The sequence below is a fragment of the Nycticebus coucang genome, chromosome 19 (genome assembly GCF_027406575.1).
Source record: "Nycticebus coucang isolate mNycCou1 chromosome 19, mNycCou1.pri, whole genome shotgun sequence".
NCBI classification, from domain to species: Eukaryota; Metazoa; Chordata; class Mammalia; order Primates; family Lorisidae; genus Nycticebus; species Nycticebus coucang.
The window spans coordinates 38,685,643-38,693,155 of record NC_069798.1 but is presented as its reverse complement, the minus strand read 5'-3'; positions in this window follow the sequence as shown (position 1 = coordinate 38,693,155).

The window sequence follows — 7,513 nt, the reverse complement described above, 5'->3', positions numbered from 1 at the left end:
TGCAAAGTCATAGATACCCAAATTAGATATGGTCAGAGTTTTAAGACCAGAGCCTGAGATAACTCTTAAACCTTCATTTACTCCAGAGACTACAGTATTACCTTGATTATGGTTGCTGAATGTTCTTTGTACCTGGCCAGAAGATCACCCAGAAGGTTCTTAGGCCCCTTGCTCATGAAGGACTATTGTCCACTTTGCTCCTGGTTGCTAAAGTGTATGTCTGTATGGCAAGACCCTTCTAGGCTGCACTCTGCTTAGTGAGATGCAAGGGCAATCACAAATGCTACCCAGTGTGCCTGCTGAAGTGGGGACCTTGTGACAGACTATAAAACCTTGTTTTGAAGAGTCCTGGATGAAACTACTTGATGCTGTAGATGACTTTTCAGAAGCTTGGGCTGCCTCAGAACCCGCCTGAGGACTGAGAGAAATCAGGTCTTGGTACACACATAACTCATCTCTGGCTAATGTGTGTTGTGGAGTACATGAGCTGGGTTCAACAAGAAAAAGAACAATGGATAAAGAGGGCTCAACTCTGGGACATGATAACCTATTACTGCATTGGGCTTAGGCAGTTTTGCCGATAATAGTAGATGTACAAGTAGATGTATGTCATGGCCTGGTGAGATGATAAGGGTGGATCCTTTCAAGAGTAGTCACAGTAGTTGTCATTTTATAAATTATCTTAAACTTTATTATGTAGAAGAAGGCTATCTACTTTAATCGTGTATCATAATACAAACACCCATATACAGAAGCTGTTCTTCTCAGAATAAATTATTTACCCAATTAGTTAATATTTGACATCTATTATGGGTTGTATGTTAAGTACTGTTTTCATGCTGAATGTCTGACCCTGGAGTTTAATCACTTTAACATAATCCTTTTTCTTTATGAGATGTGTTTAGGGTGAGAAGTTCCTACTGAAAAATGTTTTTGAGGTCTGATTACAATGCCAAAATTAAGCTGGCCAGCACATAGTCCTGATGGCTTTGTTTTAGCTCAGAGAATAGTGGCTGTTGGTATTTTTGGGATTAGAGCAACAAAATTCCAGTAGTTGGAGAATGGAAAGAAAGTCTGTTTTCCACTGGGGTAAATTCAATCAATGATCCATTACTTTAGAACCAAAAGAGAAAGGAGGATAGTATAGAATCACTTCTATCACCAGATGGTGTTCGTCTGCTTGTGTGTACTAATTGCTATCAATAATTAAACACATGTCTCTGATTCATATTCACAGAGGCAGTGATTTTTAAATTAAACATTTTAGAATCATTATAGTACATTTTATAGGTTAGGCTTAGCACAGCACTCTGGCTGATTATGATTAAATATACTGATACTAAATTACATATTGATCCCACAAATATCAATGCATGCAGAGAAGCAATGGGAGAACACTTATAACTAGAAGAGGTATTTTAATTTGAGATGATAATGGGGTTAGTTTTTAATGGTATACCAGGCAGGGGGTTGGGTTCTCCCAGTTGACTTTCATCACAAAGGAAATGTTCTATTCTTCCTTTCATAATACTAAACATGAGTTATTATATATTATGTCTAATCTTCTGAAGTATGTAGTCATCAATGTATTTTGATGGTGGAATCAAATGTCTTGATAAATTAAAAAAGTGTATTTTCTCAGTATTTTCTTGGAACTTTAAATATAGCAAAGTAACTTACAGCTTTTTCTACATTCTCAAATGTTTGCAATAAAACAGATAGGTATAAATATTTCATTCATCAAATACAGAAAGTGGAAGTTATGTTGAAAAGCACATGACCTTGGACGTTAACAAAAACAATTATTGTTCAGACTGGCTACTACTATGCTATACAACCATTTGACCTTGTATCAAAATCCATAAATGAGCTGAATATTTGTGTCCTCAGCTAGATGTTAAGGAAGAGGGTTTAAAGGTTTCTGAGGTCTCTAACAACTCTTATTTAATTATACTATGAAAACCCATAGATATGTGGGAGGAAATCACATTAATAGGACTGAGTAGTACTGAACTTTCTCATAGAATCCAGAAGTTACACTTGATGATTCATTCATTTCCAGTCATTTATCTGCAATTCACTGACTGATGCAGGCATTTTACCTATTCTGCATCATCATCCTCAATCAAAGCCTCTGGCTGATGCAACATGTACAAAGGACTATCTCTCAATTATGAGTCATGGGTTTAAGTGTGCTTGAGGAGAAAATAAATAATGAAAACACTTATAGTAGAGGAGGAAGGACACTGTTCTTTATAAAAGTAGGTGAATGAATTACTACTTCTCATTGTTAATTTGTTAATAGCTTTGAAACATATCGTGCCCTGGTATTAGTATGTTGATTAAAAATCTTTAGGAAATCACAGTGTGTCAGATACACAACGAACAGATAACCCTTTCTTAAGGGTTTATCATCAAAGGGCTCCAGGCATTTTTCAGTAGATTTTAAATGCCACATTTGATTCATTCTCTCTCACTTTGGTTTTGCTACCAGAATGCCTGTGCCAACTTAGAGATGAATCAACAGCAGAGAAACATAGGAAATGTTTTCCACAAGGTCAAAGGATTAACAAAAATGAGTGTGGTTGTAATATTAACCTAATTCTTTTAGTTTTTTTTAATATTTTTCAGTGTAGCCTCGGGGAACTTATCAATTCCTTTAACCTCTGTGGGACTCATTTTCTAGCGGTGACTCATTTTCTAGGGGGCAGTAGGTAAGTAACAAAAGAGAAAAACCACCCTGACTCTTCATACTGGGCCTTTACATCCACATATATAAAATGAAATTGGTAATATTCTCATGTAAATATTAAATATGATGAAGAATAAGGTTTCCACCTAATAGAATTAGATTAATTCCATGTTGTATTCTGTAGTCCCCAACCCCAGGCCACAGACCAGTACCAGCCCATGGCTTGCTGGGACCCTGGATGCATAGCAGGAGGTGAAAAGTGGGAAGGGGAGCAAAACTAAATCTGTATTTACAGCTGCTCTCCATCACTCAAATCACTGACGGAGCTCTGCCTCCTGTCACATTTCTCCTATTCCCATCTGTGGAAAAATTATCTTCCGTGAAACCTGTCCCTGGCACCAAAAATAATTGGAGACTGCTATAGTAATTCATTTTTAGCATTGTGTTTTATCACTTTCTTCTCCATGTAGAGACAAAATATTATTTCTACTGTCCTCAAACTTGCGAACTCTTCAAACTCTTTACCAACTAGTTGTAATAAAAATGTGATTTGGAAACTTTTGCTAATCTACCTGAAATTATAGTGTCATTTTGGATTGACGTAATCCAGATGAAGGTAGTGTAAGATTTTTAATACATTGATCTGTAACATACTTCATTGTTTATAAAAAGACACACTGTATATCAAATACAAATAAATAACAGGAGTAAGTGAGAGGCACACTCACTTGCAGAGGAGAAGTCAAGGATGGAAAGCAAGTTCTATCCATACCAGGTTTCATGATGTGGAAAAATAAAAAGAGCATATTTAGAAGAGGGAGAGAGCATATTTTTATTTTTCTAACATTTTACTTCAGAGTGAAATCCCAATGAACACAGACAAAAGGTAAATGAAAGCAAACATTACAGTATCACGAGGAGCCATAGAAATGATGCAAGGGTTAGAGCTACAGCTACAGAGAGCTGAAAAGAGAAAATGCATACATGTTCACAGTGTGCACAGATACAAACCAAGCACCACATCACACATGCAAGCTGCTGTCCCGGTGGACAAGAAAACATTCTGCTCAAGCATACAAAGGCCATTTGAAACGTAGAAATGCCAAAAATGCAAGACTACCTAGAGCTAGCATGAACTGACACAGATACACATGTGCAGGTATGTTATGCAAAATGAATTCTTACCAACAGCCTTTCTCAGTTCATAAATGTATCTTTGGATAGATGAGAATGTCATTAACTTTTGATTCTCCGTATAAGGACATTCTTTTCATGTGGGGAATTAGTGTCAGTTGTCATGGATAGGAAGTCTGTGAGAAGGGAACACTTGAAATATTGATCCTGAAATATGCCCTGAAAAGTCATAAGGATATATTTGCTTCAAAGATTTGGGCACTGCCTCCTTGCAATATACCCTGTAATCATTTAATGATTCAGTGCTGAACTCAGCCTCCCTGTTGTAAAGGGAGTCACTCGAACCGACACTTCACTTATTTTACATCATGCTTCAAAGCTGGTGACATTTATTTAGTCAAGTTCTTGTACTTTCCATTGCTTATAGGATATTAAAGAACTCTATCACACATTTTAAGCAGCACACAGGGCTGTTTTACTCTCTTCCTGAATGCAAATGCCTAATTTCTGTCTGAGGATTTACTATCAGGTATCTCTTCAGTTTTTGGTTTTGACTAAAAGTTGCTAATGTAACTTTTATTGATGCTATTGAAGATAATGAAAAAGCAACAAAGGAAAATTACCTTCATCCTTGCCAAGGAAGGAAAAAAAAGAGGACATATAGAAAATTAATAGAGGAGGGGAGGAGACAAGATGGCTGAATGAAGTCAGCTTTTCAGAGGCTCCCACCCAGTAGGAGAGTTAAAGGACAAAAATTTAGCAAGTAAGCTGGTGGATTTGAGCTGCACTAAGAGAGAAGGTTGAAGAACACATGTCAACCCCGCTGAGGCGAGCTGCAACCACAAGGATACAAACAAAAGGTACAAAATCCATCACCAAGTGGACAGGAGTCCCCTCCCCCATGAGAACGGCTCAGAGTGCCCCACAAACAACTGGGCAGAGTTCAAAGGTCCTCCCACTACACTCCATGGGAGAGACCCTCTAAAAACTGGACCTACCTCCCCTACTAGGGTGCCACGGCATCCTCCTGCCAGGAATAAAACTGTATAAACTGTATATAGTCTCTACCTGGAATTCTGAGCTCCCAGCACTCCCCTTCACTCACACTGAGGTCTGGAGGCCAGTCCCAGTTGGCAGAGAGGGGACTACACCGGAGTGGCAGTTCCCTAAGGCAAAGTGCGACAGCCATCTTTTGGTGACTATACGACCAGGCATAAAACTGTGTAAATCTGTGTGTGTTCTCTGCTCGCAACCCCAGGCTACCAGCACTCCCCCTTCTCCCCTCTGCTCTCACTCCAAGGTCTGGAGGCCTGTCCCTCAGGGGTCCAGACTCTTGGGTGATTGCTTGAGGGGTGTAGAGAGTGCTGGGCTGCAGCTGGTTGGTGCAGACTCTGGGGAATGGGAGCAGAGAGAGGATGGTTGGCCAAAAGGGAGCTACACCGGGGCAGAGATTGCCTGAGCCATAAAACAGCAGCCCTCTTTTGCAAGCAATACGGCTCACTACTGAATATTCTGAAGCCACACCCCCTGTCTCCCTGGGCAAGCAGAGACTCTGAGTATAGAATTTGCCTGAGGCAACTCCAACTTGCAAACAGGGGAAACTCCCAGGGAGGGGCTGACACAGAGGTCCGCTTTACTAAACCTAAGACGCACCCGACCCTCAGGGGATCGTCAGCCTATAGACAATAGAAGAGCAAAGACAAGCTGATTTGGAACTCAATTCAGCTTCTCTTCTGCAGGGGAACCACAATTGTTCTGTTCTGTTCTGTCAGTAACATTAATCGGGGGCGAGACTGGACCTGAGTGAAAACCCCTCAACCTTCATCAAGTGCCCGAGGTTGTCCGGAATCACCTCCTCCTGCTAGAGAGAGGCAGAGCGCAGTGGCCTGGTAGACATCCTTGTGATTCAGGCAGGTGCAAAATCCTAGAGTACCGGTTCACTACAGGCAACTGGGTGAGCAAACTACAGGGCTATCAGTGACTGGGTGTGACAGTGGTGCAAGGTGGGGAAGGAGGCATCAACCTTCCCAGACTGATCTATTGGCTGGGTGACTCCTCCTGACTCCACGCAGCACTGGACAAGCCACACCAGAGTAGTCACCAGACCCCTGTGATCCAGTTCCCAGTGACTTCTTAAACTCTCTCACCTGAGACAGGTGCAGACTGAGACAATTGATTTGTACTTTTTGAACTGAACCAATCGCCTGAGGACAAATTAGGTGGTGCCTTGGGTGCACAGCCGTAGGAAGGTTTGATTTTTCTGTTCCAATTGTTTGCCGGTGGGGGGTGGGGTGACTTAATTGCTGATATTTCTCCACAGCTGAGACTTCAATCCAGAGTATCAGTTTTACTAGGATGGAACAGAAACCAGCTGAAAACAAGACACAAAAACATAGCCCTACCACACCAGACAGGGCACAAATTTCTCAGGCCACAACACTGTACAGGCCCTCGACAAAGCCCCAGGGGAAAAAATCAAAGGGAGTAAAATACCCATGGGGCAGAATCAGCAGAAAAACTCTGGTAACATGAATAACCACAATAGATCAACCCCCGCAAGGAAAGATACAGCATATGTAATTGAAGATGCTATTCATAAACAACTGGCTGAGATGTCAGAAATTGAATTCAGAATTTGGATTACAGACAAGATTAACAAAGTGGAATTAGGAATTTGAGGAGAAATTCAAAAGTTGTCTCAAGAATTTGACAAATTTAAAGAAAAAACCACCAAAGACCTAGACACACTGAAGCAAGAATTTGCAGCCCTCAAAGATATAAAAAATACAGTAGAATCCCTCAGCAACAGAATGGAGAAAGCAGAGGAAAGGATTTCTGACATTGAAGATAAAGCCTTTGAACACTCCCAAACTCTTAAAGAGGAAGAGAAATGGAGACCAAAAATGGATCATTCTCACAGAGAACCCTGGGATAACTTGAAGAAGGCAAATATCTGACTCATAGGAATTCCTGAAACAGATGAAGTGGCCTCACTGGGCACAGAGGCCCTTCTGCATGAAATTATGAAAGAGAATTTTCCAGACATGCCTAGAGAACCTGAAATTCAGATAGCAGATACCTTCAGAACCCCAGCACAACTCAACCCCAATAAGACATCCCCCAGGCATATCATAATTAACTTCACTAAAGTTAATATAAAGGAGAAAATCCTCAAAGCTGCCAGGAGAAAGAAAACCATTACCTTCAAAGGAAAGAATATTAGAATGACTGCAGATCTCTCTGCTGAAAGTTTTCAAGGCAAAAGTGGGTGGTCACCGACTTTTAATCACTTAAAGCAAAATAACTTTCAACCCCGGATCTTGTATCCAGCTAAACTGAGTTTCATTTAGAAATTAAATAATGACATTTAATGACATTCATATGTTGAAGAAATTTGCCATAACCAAACCAGCTCTTCAGAACATTCTCAGACCTATCCTCCATAATGACCAACCCAATCCTATACCACAAAAGTAAACTAACTCAGAAACTTCGGATCAAACTCCAATTTCCACACTGGTGAAAGGATTAAAAATGCCCACTGGACTTTTGAAAAACTCGATACCCAAAACTTCACCAGACTCATCAATATTCTCCATTAATGTGAATGGCTTAAACTGTCCTTTAAAGAGGCATAGGTTAGCTGACTGGATACAAAAACTCAGGCCACATATTTGTTGCATACAA